Source organism: Chelonia mydas, chromosome 1, assembly GCF_015237465.2.
Source record: "Chelonia mydas isolate rCheMyd1 chromosome 1, rCheMyd1.pri.v2, whole genome shotgun sequence".
NCBI classification, from domain to species: Eukaryota; Metazoa; Chordata; order Testudines; family Cheloniidae; genus Chelonia; species Chelonia mydas.
In genome coordinates, this window is record NC_057849.1 from 298,477,958 (window position 1) to 298,498,536 (window position 20,579).

The following is a 20,579-nucleotide window of genomic DNA, read 5'->3' on the forward strand; positions in this document are numbered from 1 at the left end:
AGCAGCGCGAGGCAGGGACCACGTATGTGCGACCCAACCGGGCACTGCTGCTAAAAGTCTCTGACTGCGAGCACAGGGGTGCACGAACACCTAAAGCGGAGCACCCACAGGGACACACATCTTGAAGAACCTCAGTTACTGCACAAGGTGAGTAACCTTCTCTTCTGTTCTGAAAAGTGACTGTGTAAAAATGGCACTGTCTTACTTTGAATCTTTCCTATGGGTATTCAGAACCAAATCTGTTTTCTTCAATGACAAAAATAAGATTTTATTAATCTTGTTATCCCTGCAGGGATAAACACAGCTGAGAACGTGAGCTGGATTCTAGTCCTTCTTGTGAATCAAGAGAGATTTAGTCCATTCCAATTACAGAAAAGTTTACTCAGTTCCAATTATGGGACCATGCAAATCCAGTAAAGACAATGGCATTGAATAATTGTAGTCAAGGACATTATTGGGCTTGCAAAATCTATACTGTTGATGATACAGGACAAGAAAAGAACCCAGCTTGCCTTTCAGAACCCAGGTTAAGTCCACAGGGCTGCCAGTTAGAAATCCTCCCCATCATTTTACTTGTAATGTGAGCAGATTTTATCTGGAAGTCACCAAGAATCAATAAATCTGAAATATCACAATGCCATTTTTCAGACTTGCTTTTCAGAATGGAGCCTTTCATTTCCAGGATATAACACTGTTGTGAGCTGGGTTAAACCTTGTTATGGGTTGAGTTAAAACTTCCTTATTCGAGTAATGTCCCTATGGGTAATCCACTTAAAGTGTGGATGCCCCCATGCGCTTTCGATTGGAGATTTTCAGCAGCCATGCACATTTGGTCTCTGCATACACCCTAGCTACTCTTGTACCCCACACCAATGGTATAAAGGGCCATGACAGACAGACCACTCACAGTTTCTTATCAGTGGCCTTGGCCTGAGACAGTAGAGTTTGCACAGCTACTTACCTTGCTTGTTCCTTGTAGTTTAGTTTAGTTTGCTTTCTCTGCTAGTTTTGCTTTTATAGTTTAGTGGTGGGGGGGGGGTTGATAAACTGAGGCTTTTAGCCTTCCCTCCACTGAGAGAAGAACATTCCTTCTCTGAAGGGGCTTTCTTTTCTCCTCTGGGTATGCCTAAAGCCCCAGGCAGGGCCGGCCTTAGGGAAAATGGCACTCTGGGTGAACTTGTATTTTGGTTCCCCCCCATCACCCCTGGTCCCCATAGGCTCTCTAGGCTCTTCACCATCCCCACCCCGCACCACCTCTAGGCCCCGCTGCCTCCCCCCCAGTGCTTAATTTGTGTTGAAAGAGGTGCCAGAGCTCAGCCTCGGCACAAATTAAGCACTGGCGGAGCAGCTGTAGAGCAGTGGTTGCTGGGCAGGCGCCCAGCTCTGAAGGCAACACCACTGCCAGCAGCAGTGCAGAAGTAAGGATGGCATGGTATGTGGTGTATGGGCACTCTTACTTCTGCGCTGCTGCTGTGGTTTGTGGTGCCTGGTGCTCAGCGTCTGGCTCAAGGTGGACTTTGTGCCGTCACACAGGGGTTGCATCTTGCCAGAGCCCATGGCCCTCCCCCAGCCCTCTGGCCACTTCTGGCTCACCAGGGGCGCCATTTCAGATTTTGAGTGATAGGGAGCAACTTTAAGTGTGATTCCAGGAGCTACTTAGGCACTTGAAAACTCTAGGGTTTTTTTGCAGATAATAACTTAGGAATTAGCTGGCAGGGACACTATCTAATTCCTATATAAAGAAAGAAAAAATATATACAAACTCCAATTAAAGCCACATTTTAAGTTTATATATAAATTTAGAACAATCAGGAGATAATACAGCAAAATATTCCCAATCCCAAACCTTGAGGTGTCAGTAATGAAGCTTTAACACAGATATTAGAAATACAAGTTTGATACATTGCACACTATCTTTAGTAGAGATAAATAAAAATAAATAAAATCTTAAAATCTGCTTACTTTCTCTAAGAGACACACTCTGTTACTGCCATTATCTCCTCTATTTTAGTCAATTGTTTTTCACTCCACTAGAAACATATTTACTTATTTTTAACATATGTGATTAAGGGTTTTTTCTCTTTTGTTAAGAAAGGGAATTTATTTTTGTAATTATTTTGGCATTTATGTTTACCAATCACAACCATGTATGTGACTCACTAACATTTGACTCCATCATTGCTATTAGTATCATACTTGGAACTGCATTTATTTTCATATGAATTTTAAGTTATTTTACAGATATAACTAAAAATACAATTTGAAAATAAGCTACCTTCATCTACACAATGTCTGAAGTTATGTGTTTAGCTAATTTTTTTAAACTGGGACTACTAAGGTGAGTACAAGCTAAATTTACATTCTAGTAGGATACTATTATTTGATTGTACCACTTTCAATAATGAATGACAAAGCACAATATGATAATAAAAGTAATAATGGTAATTACTCCAGCCAAGACAGGTTAGGCATTTTAGAACTCACTACTCAAAGAATTAAATTTAAGCATAAGAGAGAAATAAAATTATGAAATGCACAGACTAGTCAAAAACCTAAAATAACAGCATTGTAATCCTTAACAAACTTTGAAAGAATAAAATTACAGAGAATATATGTGCATTTCAACTGGAAATACTAAGAAGTAACAACAACAACAATAATACAAATGTGTGTTGGGGTGTGTGTGTGTGTGTGTGTGCGCGCGCGCGCATGTGCGCACACCAGAGAGAGACAGAGTGTGTGTTGGGGTAGTGTGAGAGATAGAGCGTGTGTGTGTGAAAGAGAGAGAGAGGCAGAGTGTGGGTGTATTTGTGGGGGTGTGAGAGAGAGACAGAGTGTGTGTTGGAGGAGTGTGTGAGACAGTGAGTGTGAGAGAAATAGAATGTGTTGAGGGGGTGAGAGAGTGGGTGTGTGAAAGAGATGGGGTTTGTGGATTGGGGGAGTTTGAGAGATTTTGTGTGTGTGTGTGTGTGTATCAGAGACAGACAGAGCATGTGTTGGGAGAGTGTGGGAGACAGAGTGTGAATGTTATATGTGTGTGTGAGAGAGACAGTGTGTGTCTTCGGAGTGTGTGAGACAGTGTGCGTGTTGGGGAGTGTGAGAGACAGCACACTGTCACTTTAAGCACTCACTAGTCTGAAGGTTTGTTCAGCCCCGCAGCAGAGGCCAGCAGCGTCCATTCATGACCCAGAGGAAGCAGCACAAACTCCTGTCCCCTCACCCCAGCTCAGTGGAGACTGGGTACACGGGCAGGGGGATGGGGACACTCTGACATCAACACCGTCCCCCCCAGGAACAGCAGACAGGAGGCTCCTGGGAACAGCTTGGCCAGGGGCAGCTCCAAGCGTGGGTGAGGGGGTAGGAACAGGGGCGCTGGAACAGGGGGACCAGGGGACTATGGCCCCATCAGTTTTAAAAGTGGGAGGGTTATGCCCTCCCACTTTTACCAGCTGTAAGTGTGAGCAATGGGTGGGGAGGGGGCAGAGAGGAGTGAGTGAGGACAGGGCCTCGGGGTGAAGGGGCAGTGTGTGGGCAGGGGCTTGTGGGGAAGGGGTAGCGGGGGCTGTGCTTCAGGGGAAGGAGTAGCATGGGGGAGCAGGGGCACTGTTTTGGCACTGGTAGCCCCCCACATGCACACTTTTATGGAGCTTCTGTCGCTCCTGGACAGGAGCAGAAACAGCTGCAGACAGCTGAAGAGCAGCATGGGGAGGAGGGACAGGACACCGCTGATCTGGAGGTGCCCCTCAGCAGGGCATGCACAGTCTGCCCACCCCTACGGCCAGCCCTGGCCCCAGGATTCAAACGTTGCCTCACTTCCTCAGAGTCCTTCTCAGTGAGTGACAGCCACTCACACTGTATTCACTGTTTAGAGGATACTCACATGTCACTGAAGTGTAAAATCTGCTTTGGATTCAAGAGTCATTCCGTGCAATATAGGAAAATAAAGCTTTGTCTCCACATGATGGAATGCTCCCTCCATCCCACATCAGATCCTAATCCAGAGACAATGCCCTCTCCACTAGTATAGTGGTCTTCGAGTGACCACAGTGCCCCATGAACCTCAACAGCTTGATTACTTTTGAGAGAGAGATGGGCAGGTGATGGTGCAAAGTCTTCGGCCAAAAGGAGTTCCAAAAAGGAGTTCCTGCCTTGCTGGAGGTCTGGTACCCCATGAAGGGTACCACCTAGACTCTAGGTGGCCCCAGTACCAATCGCCACTATACACTGAAACCCTTAAGTACACCTGAAATGTGCTTTGGTGCTGAGTGATGGGTATCGTGACGTTACCCATCACTCAGCACCAAAGCACATTTCAGTACCATCAAAGCATGATTGAAGTGCTAGAGACTCTAACAATTCTGCACCAAGGAAGATGGTGTTCAACTGCTTCTTCGGTACCCAGACCAGTCATTCAACTGGTGCTGATGCAATCTGCCCCCTCCTCAGTACTGCAGGGTCCTACGGATCAGACTTACCGGGTTTCTGCACAAATACAACTGGCACTGCAGTAGTTTAGGTTCTCCAGAGATGTATTTGTCTTCAGTGAACTTGAATTCCCCCTTATTGAGTACTGCAGCCTGTGTTATCTGCAATACCTCAGCAATCATTGGTACTGAACCGTTCCCTGGTACACATGGGAGGGACAGATAACCCAAAACCCAACCATTGTCTGTGCCTCCCCTTTTTGTCTAAGCAGATGGCAGCTCTGCTAATTCCCAAATTTCCATCCAAGGCTTCTTTGATTATCAACCCAGGCTTGACTCTCCTGAACTTGTCTCCTTGAGGGACACTTCAAGAAACAGCCTCAAATTGTTCCACATCCTCTGTGGTATGACTGCAGTTGGATGCCTCTTCTGCGTCCTTACGGCTCTATTCAATGGGCACATTGGGATCCTTGGGCAGCCTACTGCCAGTGGTTCTCCAAGGCACCTAGGTCTTGGATGGAGTGCTCTCCTGTTCCCTCCGTCCCTCCATATCAATCTCCACCACAAGAGGAATCATCTGAAGAGGAAGAAAAAGACAGCTCAGTGACCTAGTCCATCTCAATTTTCTTCCTACATATTTGTCAGAACCCCTAAAAATAAACCTAGGTTTCAGAAAAGAAAATCCTTGACTGCTCCATCTGTGACAACTCAACTGTCCTCATCAGCCACACATTCATTCTGACACCTTGATCAAAGATCATGAACATTCCCATGTTCCAGATCTGCTGCTGCACCATGCTACCCACACCCTCCCACCTTTTGGAGATTCTCTGCCATTTCCACAAATCACAGGGGTAGATTACTTCTGACAGATGGGTTCTGGAGGCTGTAATATCAGGAAACTACTTCCATTTCCAATCTACACCCTCCTCCCAACCATTTTCCTCATCCCTTTTCAGGGAACCCATCTCATGGACCTCTCCTGGAACAAGAGGTTCTGTCCCTTCTTCAATAGGAGCTGTGGAACTGGTTCCCTCACAGTACAGAAGAAAGGAATTTTATTTCACATACTTCCTCATTTCCCCCAAAAAGAAAGGTAGATAGAGACCAGTCCTAGATCTCAGGATGGTCAATACCTTAATCAACGTACAAAAGTTCAGGATGGTGATACTTGCAGCTATCATACTGTCTCTAGATCTGAGGGACTGGTTCACAACTCTCAACCGACAAGATGCAAACGTTCATATCACGATACATCCTTCTCACAAGAGGTTCTGTGATTTGTTATAAGTCCAGGAACACTTTCAATATCAAGTGCTCCTCTTTAGGCTTTCCTCTACCTCAGGGTGTTTACAAAAGTCATCATGGCAGTGATTGCCACACAACTTCATCAATGGAGAATGATTGTCTTCCTGCTGACTGGCTCTTCAAAGGATGTTCTTACACCAAAGTTCAAACCACTGTAAAAAAAGTTGTGACCAGGGGTTTGGGTGGGTGGATGAGAGAACACACAAACAGGGGATAGACAAGAACAGAGAGAGACAGAGGCAAAAAGCAAGAATGCCTAGCAATTGCCTATTTGCACAGTGTGACCCTGGAAAAAGCTAAAGAAAGAGCTTTTGGGTCTGTTGGCTAAAGAGGCTTGGCTGTGATCTAAGAAACTGTTCCTTTTGTTTTTGGTTCCTCCTGCATTCGGAGGAGCAGAACTTTGTACATTCCTTGTAAATAACTAAGATTACACCAAAGAAAATAGCAGATTCCATCAGTTTCTACTTCTAATTGGAATGTCTCCAGGGTCCAGAATTCCACTGGGGTCAAAAAGGGGAAACACAAGTTAGGGGTGTGATCCAATTTTCAAGAATAGAAATTGTGAGCTGGTCTTCTTGTTGAACCAAGATGGAGAAAATAATGGGGATGCTTGCAGAAATCAAGGATGGACAAAAGAATTTAAACCAAGACTGGAGGCTTCACAAAAGAAACTAAGGGAGTATGTGGAGGATTCCCAGAAAGGGCTGAATGTTGACCTCCAGTGGTGATCAAATCTCAGTTGGAGCAATAATTTCAAAGAGTCCAGACAAGTTGGGAAGCTCAGCTGCAAAACTCCCAGGCTGAAATGGCAAGACAGATCTAAGAGGTGACCAGCAATCTGACTATCATAGACCAGAAGTTTTTCCATGAAATAGAAGAGACCAGGCAAACTTTAGCCAACTTGCAACTTGCTAACAGAGATGAGCTGCAGCAAGGATGCAAGGAGCTGAAAATTCAACTCCTGAAGGAAATCAAAGGGGGTCACAAATCACAGTGGAAAGCAGCTGCCTGGATGAGGAATTGAGCCAGCCAGAAGACATGGATAAAACTGGTCATTTACAACAGTTTTCTACCCTTTTTGCAATCCACAGAGGCCCGGGGGGAAATGCCAGGCTATTCCAGATCCAGTGATGCAAAAACTTTGAGGGAAAAGCTCTCTGAGAGGCTTCTTTGACTCAGTTCAACATTATAGTCCAAATGAATAGCTGGGAAGAGGCTATGTCTGCATTGCAATAAAATAACCATGGCACGGCCACAGCTAGCCCAGGTCAGCTGATTCAGGCTCAGGCTGTGGGGCTAGAAGAAACCCCACCTGAACTGATAGAGGACCTGCGGAGACTTGTGTTCCTGGCATATCAGGATACCACTGAGGCAATGGACCAATTCATCGATGCTCAGCTGAACTTGGACTTGCAAATCAAGATCAGCGAAAGGAGGCCAGAGACACTCGAAGAGCCTGTGGAATTTGCCACAAAACTTGAACCTTTCCTTGCAGCAGTACACCAGGAAATTGAGGTATTGAGGAAGATGGAAGCTGATCACTGTGAGCCCTGTAAGTACAGCTCTATTTCTGATATGTATGATGAAAGAGGGGATTCCAATCTCGTTCATGACCTTATTAAATTTATTAGAAAAAATTATTAATTTTAGTTTGTAAAACTAGGAAAATTGGCAAAAATGCAAAAGTTAAAGGACACAGTTCAGTTAAATTCTGGTACTGTGACAAAACTGGCCTCAGAAAGAAAGATGGTTGTAAATTTAAGGCAGGCCATGAAAGGCTGTTGCAGGTGTCTAGTGCAAGTGTTTCGCCCAGTTCAGGAAATGGTAGAACACCATGCTGAAGGGGCAGCCCCACAGGTTTTGTATAGATCTGGGCAACAACAGTAACAACAGTAACTGGGGGGTTGGCTACTAGTGTATAATAGGATCTGTGATGTCTATAAGGACAGTTGACAGGCTCAAATGTAAGTTATTACACCAGACACACTAAAAAGGCTAGGGAATAGGGGATAAAAAACTACCTAATTGGTCTCAAATAGAGACAGTGACTGAGGCCAGGACACCCCTCCAAAAACTGGAAAAAGTGTTTTTGAAGATTGGACCTCTGAAATTCGAGCAAGAAGGCTAAATGTGATAATAATTGGCTTGGATTCATTTTGGCTAATAACTGTGTAATCAGTGCCAAAAAGGAAAGATGTCTTATAAATTCAGTCTGTGGAAATTTTCTTTAAAGTTAGGGCACAAGTGAGACAAATGGTTTGTAGGTAATTGGTTTGCAGTGAACTAATTATCCTGCTCCTGGGAGCAGAAACCAGCTACACGCTGTGGTAGCTTTCCTGCAAAGGAAAGGTGGGGATTAGTGGAAATCTGTTTTGAGACCCAGGGTTTTGTGGAAATCTTAGCTGCTGAAGCTCTTGTGGATCTGACACAAGAACTGATTCATTTGCTGAATGTTTCTGACAAAGAGTAAATAATAAAAAAGGGAACTGCAGTAGCAAAATGTAAGCCAGTGGATCTGGTAAATTATAGTATAGAAGAAAACGACAAGAGGGAAGGTGAGCTCTCAGAGTTTCTATTGGACACGTTCTAATGCAGTGCTGTACACTTATTTAGGGAGCAGAAGAACAGCATAAGAGACTTTCCGGTTAGGAATAAGGAGATGTTTTTCAGATCCAACAAAAATATAGGTTGTACTGCATTGATCCAGAACAAGAGTGATACTAGGGGAAATCAACCTGTTAAACTGGCACCTTACCAGTTACCAGTAGCAAAAAGGGATGAGACAGATGTAGCAGAATCAGTCTAGTTTCCCACACTGGATCTTAAAAGTGGGTATTGGCAAGTGGAAGTAGCTCCAAAAGACAGGGCTCTGCTCCTATTACAGAAGGCTCATTTGTGGATTTGCCAATGTTGCCAAACAGCTGCATAGGTTGGGTGAAAAAGGGAAACCATTTCAGTGGACAGCAGGGCATGATGTAGCACTTTCAGAGTTGAAAAAGGCTCTTGTGACTGCACCTGTCTTGGCCTCTCCATGTTTCAAACCCCCTTTCATATTGGACACAGATGCTAGTGCTTATGGTTTGGGGGCAATATTGACACAGTAATGCAGGGGACTTGAGAGGGTAGCTGGTTATTATAGCAAAGGTCTAAATTCTCTTGAGAGAAACTACTGCACACCCCCGCACACCCATGACCTGATGGGCTGGTGGGAAGGTTCAATAGGACTTAGGGGGTTCAGTTAGCTAGTTTTGTGGAACTAGCATATCCCATTCCTTTTGATGGCTAATAGAGTACAAAGCATATCCCAGCACTCCAAATGTTTAGGCATGAGCTAAGGACCCCAGCAAATCTCTGGTGTGGAGTTCCTGAAGAGGAACAGAGAGACTTGGACCATTTGGATTATGTAGAAGGCCTACAATCCAAAATTGAAAATGTTCACACCTTTGCCAGGGAAAATTCAAGGATAGTCTCTGACAAAATGAAAAGGCTATATGACTGTATGTAAGATCATATGGGGGAATTTTTAAAAGAGGGGGCCTGCTCTGGTTCCACAATCCTAGGGGAAAGAAAGGTAGGAGCCCTAAACTGGTTAAGGGAGGGAGCCTGGAGTACTGACCCAAATCAATGAAATGGTGTACAGGATACACTTGGGTTTGAGGACTAAACCCAAAGTTATCCATAAGAACCATTTGAGATGCTATCAGGAGGACAGAATTTCATCTTGGCTGTCCCCTGACTCTAAGAATGTAGCTGTAGAAGTTGAGGCTGGAAAAGTTGTGACTGTAATGAGTGTCCTACTCAAACAGAATGGGCAGTTTCTGCATTAGCCAGCAAATTCCACAGAAGCAACAGGCATTCTTAGGAGTTGATTGAAAGGGGACCCTTCCTTGGTAGTTCAAAAAAGTCCATCAGAGAGAGAAAAGCCCCAAAGAGAATTGGGTGGGAATAAAATTATTTTATGCTGGTGATGTGAAACTATCCCGACAGAAAGACACTGTATGTATCGTAAAAGCTGCAAAGAGTCCTGTGACACCTTATAGACTAGCTCCAATACGTCTGTTAGTCTGTAAGGTGCCACAGGACTCTTTGCCGCTTTTACAGATCCAGACTAACACGGCTACCCCTCTGATACTGTATATATGTAAACAGTTAAGCTTGTATCATTTGTAATTTGTTCAGTTATTTCTTTTCTTTCTGTTTGGGATGGGTTATAGGAGTGTCACTATTTTAGGCCTCATAGAGATGATGGGCAAAACAAATGTGGAGGGTGGGGGGAGTTGTTGGGAGCTGAGCTAAACCTTGTTACAGGTTGAGTTAAAATCTCATTCAAGCTGATATGGTTGCCAATTTTGGTTGGATGTATTTCTGTAGATTTCATCACATGACATAATCTTTAATTAAAGATTAATCTTTAATTCCTGGAGACTCCAGGCCAATCCTGGAGGGTTGGCAACCTTAACTTGTTCTTCACTTGAGGTAGTTGTAAGGGCCCACACAAGGGCTACACCTAAAACAAGGCCTAATAGAGTCTGCCCAAAAACTAGCACCATATGGGTTGGGAATTCCACTGGGTATTGTGGCCAGGTATTTGTGTGGTGAGGGTGAAAGAGAACACACAGAAATTGGGGACAGACAAGAACAGAGAGAGGGACAGAGGCAAAAAGCAAGAAAGCCAAGCAGTAGCCTGTGAGCATAGTGTGATCCTGCTTGGGAGAGGCAAGAGAGAGAGCTTTTGGTTCTGTTAGCTAAAGAGGCTTGGGGCTGGTAAGCTAAGAAATTGTTTCTTTTGGTTCCATTGTTTCACATGGTTCCTCATGTGTTTAAGGAGCAGGACTTTGTACATTACTTGTAAATAAACAAGATGGCATCAAAGACAGACTCTGTCAATTTCTGCTTCCAACTAGAACAACCCCAGGGCCCCAAAATTTAACTAGCTGCTCAGGGTGAAAAACGGCAATAATATTGTGAGATTTATCTGTTCCCTGTATAGGAGGTTTGGTATATTTCTAGTGATGAATAACAAATATATAGCACAAATTCCTGGACAAAAGTGGCTGGATTCTTCACTCTGTTACACCAGATTTGTACAGTGTAACCCCACTGAAGTAAGTCAAGTTATATTGGCATAAAACTTGTAAGAGAGTGAAAATCAGATCCTGTGGGCCACACCCTTTGTGCAGCAGTAGCTGTAAACCAACTTTCCACTCCCGCGATCTTGAGGCCACCGGTGGATGAAATGTCCCCTGGTATAACTTTATGGCAGCTGCAGTGGTACCACAGAAGTCTTCAAAGGGAGTTGAGTTTGCTCAGGTCCTCACAGGGTAGGTCTCAAGCGGTTAACCCATGGCATCTGCTTGAAGGTTTAAGGACAGGTACTATTCATGTAAATCAAGAATACATGCATTCAGATCAACTTGTTAAATCCAAGCACATTTCATGTGGGATCAACTATTTAAAGAAAAAAAAGAAACCTTCCAGTGCTATTAGAAACGTTGATTGAATTATACCTTTATTACTAAAGAACTGCTTTTGCCAGCTGGTAAGTGGAGTATCTAGGACTCTGCCTATTGCTCTTTCACAGCATGGTGACAACTTCATAATGAAATCAGAAATTCATAGAGGCATAAACACAGCTGTTTATGCCTATAAAATAAGTGGTTTACAAGAAAAGGCATAATCAGTAGTATCGAGTGTTTTGTCAATTACATTAACAACAGAGAAATAGAAAATGATGCCTATTTGACAAGAGACCATTTTCAAGACATTACATTTGCATAATGCTAGTCTTCTTCTACTATGAAAAGCAATGAGACATCATAAAAAAGATGTATCCATTATTCATGAATTTAAATAATCTGACTTGCATGGAAAAATAAGGCTGAGCCAGATTTTATATTTGTAGACTTGTCTTCTCCTTAAAAAAAATTACAGGCAATTATTGTTGTTGATGTTTTAACTAATCCTATTGCTTGAATTGCTGATATTCCATTTAATAGGATCTTGCAGTTAGTAAATTAAATATTTTCTTATTAACTCCAATGTAATTGACACCTTACTATGAGTCAGGGCTCAAACAGTAAACATCTATGACAGAATCATCCCATCACATCTGCTGGGCAGATTAGGCATAAGCATAAATGTTGAGAATTTAGATTTGTTGCAGTACACATGGCTTCTCCAGTTGCTTCCATACTCCAAACAGGGATTTCAACAGCCTGCTCACCAAGTCCATGTTGACACCATCAGATCATTAAAAGAAGAAGTGGTTTGGCCAAAAAATAAGGCAACATTTTTCCATCAGTCTGTGTTTCTATATCGGGCTCATTCATCTCAGGATAGGCATGTGATGGGTTCGATCACAGAAACCCCCTTGGGACTGTCACCTGATGTGCTGAGACTTCCTCTGAGCCTGGTTTCTCTGCCAGTTTGGGCCTCCAGAACGCTGCCTTGTTGAGCCAGACATGGCAGTCTGCTCCAACACAGACCCAGGGTTTGACCCTGCAGCCTTAACTAAAAACAGCTTAAGAAGTGCTCCTGTCTCTAGTACCCAGACACCCAGCTCCCAATGGGATTCAAACCCCAAATAAATCTGTTTTACTCTGTATAAAGCTTATACAGGGTAAACTCATAAATTGTCCACCTTCTATAACACTGATAGAGAGATATGCCCAGCTGTTTGCTCTCCCAGGTATTAATTACTTACTCTGGGTCAATTAATAAGCAAAAATGATTTTATTAAGTATAAAAAGTAGGATTTAAGTGGTTCCAAGTAATAACAGACAGAATAAAGTAAGTTTCCAAGCAAAATAAAACAAAACACCCAAGTCTAAGCCTAATACATTAAGAAACTGATTACAGATAAAATTTCATCCTCAGAGATGTTCCAGTAAGCTTCTTTCACAGACTAAACTCCTTCCTAGTCTGGGCCCAATACTTTTCAGACCAACGTTGTAGTTTATGGCCTGGGTCCAGCAATCACTTCCACCCCTGTAGTTACTGTCCTTTGTTCTAGTTTCTTTCAGGCATCTCTTTGGGGTGGAGAGGCCATCTCTTGAGCCAGCTGAAGACAAAATGGAGCGGTTTCCAGGGCCTTTTATATTCTTTCTCTTGTGGGCGAAAACCTCTTTGGTCTCCTGTGCAAAATCACAGCAAAAAGATGGAGTTTGTAGCCACCTGGGCAAGTCACATGTCCATGAATGATTCAGCTTTTTGCAGGCTGACGCCATTGTTTGCGTGTTAGTTTGAATGTTCCCAGGAAAGCTAAGATGTGGATTGGCGTCTCACAAAGTCCATTGTCAGTTAAGTGTTTCTTAATTGGGCACTTACTGAGACTAGTCCTTTCTCAAGAAGCTGACCAAATGCTTCACTGAGGCTACTTAGAATCAAACACATTGAGATACAAGTACATAGCCAATATTCATAACTTCAAATACAAAAATGGTACACACATACAGACAGCATAATCATAATCAGCAAACTACAACCTTTCTTTCCATAGACACCCCAGTTGACCTCCTCTGTACAAGACCTGGTGCAACCATAAGACCCTGGTTGCAACAATGATGTATACAGTCACAGTTCATTTCAATAACATCACAAGGCGTGGTGAGAATAACTAGAATGATGAAAGGAAGAAGTGCAGATTAGATGTGTCCATTTTCTTTCACCTCACTGACATGTGCAACCTGATATGAGCTTCATTTCCCCTAGCACTACAAATCTGGATTCTGCTGTCGCAGTGTGGGAGAATAAACCCAGCAGGCCTTGCAGAATGAACAGACTATAGCTCTGGGTGGGAGGAACGAGTTCCAAAGTAGAGGGCCACTCATCAGAAATCCTCTGTCCCCACCCTCTTCCTATTTAAATAAGGAGCTGTTGGCTTGGGCACCTCAGCTGATATCAGTGACCAAGGTATCACAGAAGAAGAAAGGTCAAACCTGGTTAAGGCCAAACCCTTTAGAGCAGAGGTTCCCAAAATGAACTATAACCACCAGTAGTGGACAGTGATGGAATAACTACCCATTGGGGAAGTTTCCTTCTAATCCCCATCGGTTAGTGGCCAATTTATGTCCTGAAGGACAAGGGTTTATAGTTCTTACAATTTTTTAGCCTTTCTAAAGTAAATGCAGGTGTTCTCATTATCATATAAATATATAATCCTTCTTTAAAACCTACTAAGCTCTTGGTTTCAATGTTATAATGTGGCAATGAGTTCCACAGGTGAAATATGCTGTGGGTAAAAGAATAGTTCCTTTTATCAGTTGTAATTTGTTCCCTTTCAGTTTCGTTGAGGCTATTATCAACTCTGCCTAAGAGATTTGGGTGCCCAATTTCCATTAAAATTATTTTGAAAATCCCACCCAGAATGTCTGCTAGTTCTTCTTTGAAAGATTATCCACATGGATTCCACTTCTGGTGCGCACAAGCCCCATGCATGCAAGATTGGATTATTTTGGCCATCCGTGTCTGTTGGAGTCAGGAATGAGACCTAAGGGGGGCGTAGCTCCCCCGTGTTGAACACTCACCAGGCTGCTGTGTTTGGATCCAAGCACTAGATCAGTGAGCTTTTCTGCTCCCTTCGGTCTGGTCTAGGGTTGCCAGGCATTCGGTTTTCGACCGGAACACCCAGTTGAAAAGGGACTCTGGCGGCTCTTGCCGACTGGGCTGTTAAAAGTTAAAAGCTGTTAAAAGACAGGCCTACCTCAGTCTCCTCATCACTCTTGAGCATTCTTTGAGATTTGGTCAGTGTCCTTTCAGGATCTCATGTCTCTTTTGAACCTTACTCCTCCCACTCTGTGTTCATGTCCAGATCATGGAGTCTGCTCTCACTCCTGCCCTAAACTCTATTTGTGTTTCTGACCCTCCCAGACTTTATGTTCTTAAAAGCTAGCACTAACATCTTGGGTTCATTGTTCCTTCTCTTGTTTTTTGTTTTTGTTTTTGTATTTTCTTTCTCTGCTCCTCTGCAGACAAGTTGGAGATAACTGGTTTGATCTAGACAGACTGCAACCACCCCATTTTCCTGCTAGGGCAAGGCTTATTCAGTTGTTGATGGTACTTAATGGCCATCCATTCTGAGGCTGACCCCAGCGGCCACACTCCCTCTCCTTAACACAAATAGTGTGATGCAAGACTACAGTACAGGCAGCCTATAAGGGCATAAACATACACGTAGTTCATAAAATCAAACAGATTCCCCAAATCCTCACAGTATAGTTACTAATTATTTGGTTCCACCCATTGGCAATAAATAAATATGTACATAGAATAAATAAAAATTAGAAAAGTTTAGGGGTACCAGGTACCCATGGTACCAGGCCACTAGCCACTCTTGCTGAAATAAAATCCCTGAGATTTAAAACTTTTGTGAGGCTACTATCCTGATCAACAATGGGCACTCTAGATGCCTCTTTCACCTCAGCAGGAGACCATTCCTGAGAGATGCTTCATCTGTTGCTCCTTCTACAAAAGGACACAGAAAGTGAGGAAGGCCCACCTCAACTTTTCTCAACTGGAGCTCTCAAATGAGGGCTCTTCAGAGCTGGAGACAAAAGATCCCAGCAAGCTGGAAAAGTCAGTTTTGACTGTGAGCTGCAGCTCAGCACTGAACTCTTAGGTTCATTTTTCTTCAAAGAGATCGAACCTCTAGACTACTTACTCCAGCAGAATAGTCAAGACTTTCTCTGCTCAGTCATCATCAGAAGGAGATAAGAAGGAACATCGCTCCCAGAGCGAACACAGCCTTTCATTGGTGCCTAGTAAAACAAGACAAAAGACCCATCATGTCTCTGTTCAGGTGGAGGGCAGTACATGACTCAGATCAGGTCTCTCTGATGCCTCAGCACAGGCTGCTCACCAAGTACTCATGATGATATTGCCTGAAATTGTACACTTCTCTTGGTATTAACTCCTCAGTACCTGTGCTCTAGGTACCAAAAACCTCAGTGCCTGCATAAGCCTCCATAGTGTAGGTGTTTCTTGGGCTGGCTTTCTCAGTATCAAAGATGTTCTTGGTACTCCTAGTGATCCGCTCAGTGACTGCACCAGTCACCCTTGCTGTCCTTATCTGCTGTTCTAACCTTTTCTTCTAGAAGTGCTACTAACTTGGTACTTCTCACTAATACTGCCCTGGTACTGAGGAGCTTTCCTGTTTAGGTTTTGAGTGGTATTTGAGAGTTCCCTAGCACACCAGGTAGAGTATCTCCCCCATGAAATAAGTATTTTTTCACCTCCCCTTCCAAACATAGCAGGGAACTATCCTTCATCCATACACCTCGTGCTTGTTCATATGAGCCATACTGGTCTACTTACAGGATTTTATAATTGTACTATGAGAATTAATGTATGATTTGATTTCATCCTTACAGACTGCCAGTGTCTGTACTGATGTTAAGGCAGGGACAGACCAGAAGAAGCCTTATGACTGATTATGGTCACCCTTTTGTTTTAGGATAAGTTATAATGTCTACTATGGTTTCCTACATGTATTACAAATTAGGCACTCTAGTTAAATATACATTTCTTTGTTTTAAGGTTTAGTAAGTAAGAGACAGGATCTTGTATTGTGTCTGTGTCAAAGAGATTAGAGGAAGGCTTAATTTACTATGCCTTTCTTGCTCAACATAAAAACTGCTGTATTCTCAAAGGTCTCTGTAAAAGACTGTTTGTGTGAATGAGGAATGTATGCATCAGGAAAAGGTAAGGTGTGAAGGCCATTGTTATAGCCAGATGGTCAAGGAAGAAGGAGTGAAGAGACTTAACGACACCAGAGAATCATCAATGTGCATCCATAATGAAGGAAGGGCAGATTGACGACCCTGAGGTGAAGGCTGACACCCCTAAAGACAGGACCGTTGATTAAATTGGAACCAGGACAGGTTGACCCTCTTGGAGGTGTATTGGAATGTTTACATCACAAGATACACCAATTGAGAAGTAACCGGTCACAAACCGACACAGCAAAATCCATAGACTTCAACAGAGAAAAAAGACTATAAGAACAGGGTGCTTGGCCATGGGACTTTGGGTTCATCTTGCCACACTCCAGGAGCATCGGATCGCAACTGACAGAGCCCTGCTCCCCTCTGTAACCAATCTGGCTGGCCACTAGATTGATCCAGACTCTGGACTGGTAACTATAAACATCAACTGGCAGGACTGTGTGTGTGTGAGAGAGAGAGAGAGATCGAAAAGCGTATGCTAACTGTTGTATTCTCAATAAATGCGGTGTGCTGCCTTCTCCCCTGTAAAGCTCCCATGTGCTTCTTATAAGTATAACATACTGGGGTATCCAGCAATCCCCCTTACAAACCAGACCTCAGAGATCTAATGGGGAATAATCATTCTGGTTTCCACTGCCATGATCCCCATCCCCTTACACTTACAACATACAGTCTTGAACAAATTGGACTCCTTGGAGTGTGAAACCCACTAGAAATCCTTCCTTCACTGCCTCTGCTCCAGAGTTAGAGCTCCCTCCCCGACAAGTTATCATGGGTCTACTCAAGAGGGTTTATTGGTACAGGAAGTCCTCTCTTAAAGTCATCCTGGTTAACGTTGTTTCATTGTTACGTTGCTGATCAATTAGGGAACATGCTCGTTTAAAGTTGTGCAATGGTCCCTTCTAACGTCATTTTGCAGCCGCCCGCTTTATCCACTGCTTGCAGGAAGAGCAGCCCTTTGCAGCTAGCTGGTGGGTGGTTGGAACCAGGGTGGACTGGCAGCCCCCCTATCAGCTCCCCACTTCTCTAAGTTCCCTGTGCAGCAGCTGCTCAGCAGGCTATTAATTGCCGGCAGTTCAGCTGTCCCTCCTCCCACTGCCATCTGCTGCTCCGGCCCTCTGCTTTGGAGCTGCTCCCCGAGACTCCTACTTGCTGTGTGGGGGGGAAGGGAAGAAGAGGGGGGCTAATGTCAGGGTGTCCCCCTGCTCCTGCACCCCACTTACCCCATCTTCCATAGAGCAGGGGGACACATGGATGGAGGGAGCTGCTGCCTTAGGCAGCAGTTGCAGCTGCAGTCCGGTCTCAGCCTGCTGATCTAATTAACAAGGCAGTGTACTTCTGACCCCACTCTTCATACTTAAAGGGGAAATGTGCATCTCTATCTCTCAAACACACACAGGGTGTGTGTCTCTGTCTGCCCTCCCTTCTTTCCTGCTGCCTTGTAGATTGTTAGAGTTAACCCTTGAGGGCTCAGCCAATTGCTAGTTCATAATTTAGCAGTAAGGCATTCCCTGGGAAATAGCCCACTGTCTGACTCCTCCACCTCAACCAAGCTTCACAATCATCATCACTGTGTACCAGTATTAAATTGTTTGTTTAAGACTTATACGGTGTGTGGGTATATATATATATAGTCCTTTGGTGAAAAAAATTTCCCTGGAACCTAACCCCCTCATTTACATTAAGTCTTATGGGGAAATTGGATTCGCTTAACATCATTTCGCTTAAAGTCACATTAAGCAACATAAGACCCTGATGTCCTCAAGTCCTCATTTTCACAATTAGGTAATGCTCTTGGAAACTCATTAAATCTATTTATGTTTGGTTTAGATAGAGCTGATTTGTTTTGTAGGTGAAGTACAGAACTTGTGAACACTTGTGAGATATGAAATCACAGCCAAGAAAGTAATATTTGTTAATTGGTCATGTAACTTTTCAACATAACCCACTAGCAGGGTGGTGCGGATGATTTGGTGAGCAAAAGGTTTTGTGCAAGTTATGCTTTTTTATATTTTAACATTCAGTCTCATACACAGTAAAACTGTCACTTGTCATTAACGAGAAAATAAAACATTGTTTCTATATTAACCTTTGTTGATCAATTCTCTGTTTCGTGTTTTGTCATGTTTATATTCTCAGTGGACCCAAATGATCCTAACTTCCCCAAAGTCTGAGAGTGGTTATTGTATTTCTGGCCCTTATCTTTATAATACCCAAAGCATGGATTGGAACACATCAACTTTGTGGAAATTAGGATCTGAACTTTGTGGCTTAGGCTAATCTTGAGTCCTGAACCTGTGAGATGTGGATCACCTTCAACTAACCACAGTTAAGGACACTCAATACCTTGCAGAACTTGACCCCCAGGGTTGTATCTATATATTGAGAAGTCAAATTGTTTTCCCCGCATATGACATAGTAAATTATTATCATGTAGCTAAGTGAGTATTGCTATATTTTTTTGAAGTATTACACCTTCTCTTTCATTAAGTTCAGTAGCAGAATGTTTCTTATTTAGTCTAGTCTAATACTGTTGGTGGTTTAGAACCTTGACAGTAATTTTCATTTAAAACTTCAGACAATTATGCATTTCAGAATGATCATCAGCAAACTTCTAATGGAAGAGTTACATTACATGTTGGAGAGGGAATCAGGCTAAATAAAGGCAACACATATCTTTAACAGTTCTGGCAGATTTATATCATCAGCAGTTATCAGTTTCAGTGGTGTTCAGACAGGTTGTCTCAACTAGAGATTAATGTAAATTGTTTTGCAGTGCGGGATGTCAAAGTTCATCCAGTCATTAGTGTGTCTGTAACAGTACCCACTAATTTCTGAGACAGCAGAGGGCACTTCAGTGGAATTTGTCATCACAAATTTCAATTTATTTGAGCATAAGCTTTCATGAGCTACAGCTCACTTCATCGGATGCATTCGATGAAGTGAGCTGTAGCTCACAAAAGCTTATGCTCAAATAAATTGGTTAGTCTCTAAGGTGCCACAAGTACTCCTTTTCTTTTTGCGAATACAGACTAACATGGCTACTACTCTGAAAAATTTCAATTTGTTATTTTAATTTGTCATCACATTAAGGCTCTCTGAATGGACCATTTTTTCACTGAAAAGTCAATATTTGAAGCCATTTGTTTCCAGTCACTATGGAATATTTAATGTTGGGCTGTTTCTAATGGCTTTCCTATTATGATTCTGATGTGATGTACTATTCTATATAATTTTATTATGAACACAACAGAATGGATCTATGAGTTCACTTTTGTTTTGCATTATTTTATCTTTGCACTTCATAGAATTTTACTATCTATATTGTGTTTCTTTTTTCTGATATAAAAATTGATTAAATAAAAAAAGTTAATTTACTAAAAATAATGTTGAATTTTGTGCTACCTTTCTTGTTTTCTTGATTTCATGTAATTGAACATTTCTCCAATATTGTTTGTTTAGAAAACAGTCTCATTCACAGGGCCAACTGTCCCTGCCTTTTTTATGTCTAATAGGATTGAAAATCATTTCTCGGAAGTTTTGTTTATAAAAGGCACCTGGTGATTGCATTGATGTGATCTGTGTTCTGTATACAACTGTGATATATTGGATTTGTTCATATGAATTATATTAAATGGTTCTGCATGCAATCAAGGCTCCAATCCAGATCTCACTGAAAGCACTCCCATTGACTTCAGTGGGAGGTGGATCAGGCCCAGCAAGAATGGCTACTTACACTAATAATTTTGATTGATCTAAATGTGTTACTGTGGTTTGTTTGAAGGTATATGTAACCCTTCTGCCCATCAGAGTTGGCAGCAACAAGGGCCGGGTTCAGCTCTAGGGATTCCGTTTCAATAACACAATGCAAAGCCGGCTCGAGCCCACACCCAGTGACCTGGGACAATTGCATATCACCCCCCTGGGCGCCTCTAAGAGGCAATACTTCCCCTCTCGCAAGCACAGAGTCTGAGTGTAGCAAAAGCCTTTTAATAAAGGAGGGAAACAATGCGGCATTATGTTAGGGAAACACCACAAACAGGATTCATAGCACCAACCATGAGCAAAAGACCCACCCCCAAGTAAGTTTGGCAGTGTCCTTTTCCCCTCAGGGTCTTAAGTCCAG

General features: G+C 42.9%; 1 long non-coding RNA gene across 2 annotated transcripts; it reads right to left on the minus strand.

Annotated features, from left to right (window-relative positions):
* Window positions 1–13,193: 13,193 nt before the first annotated feature.
* LOC119564957 lies at window positions 13,194–17,816 on the minus strand. Of its 2 annotated transcripts, none has more exons than XR_006291788.1 (3): window positions 17,677–17,816; window positions 15,391–15,487; window positions 13,194–15,194 (listed from the first exon to the last, which is right to left on the minus strand). It is a non-coding gene; the product is annotated as an uncharacterized LOC119564957 (long non-coding RNA). The 2 variants fall into 2 exon arrangements; XR_006291787.1 differs by having other exon boundaries at window positions 13,194–13,347; window positions 14,258–15,487.
* Between the last annotated feature and the right edge of the window lie 2,763 nt (window positions 17,817–20,579).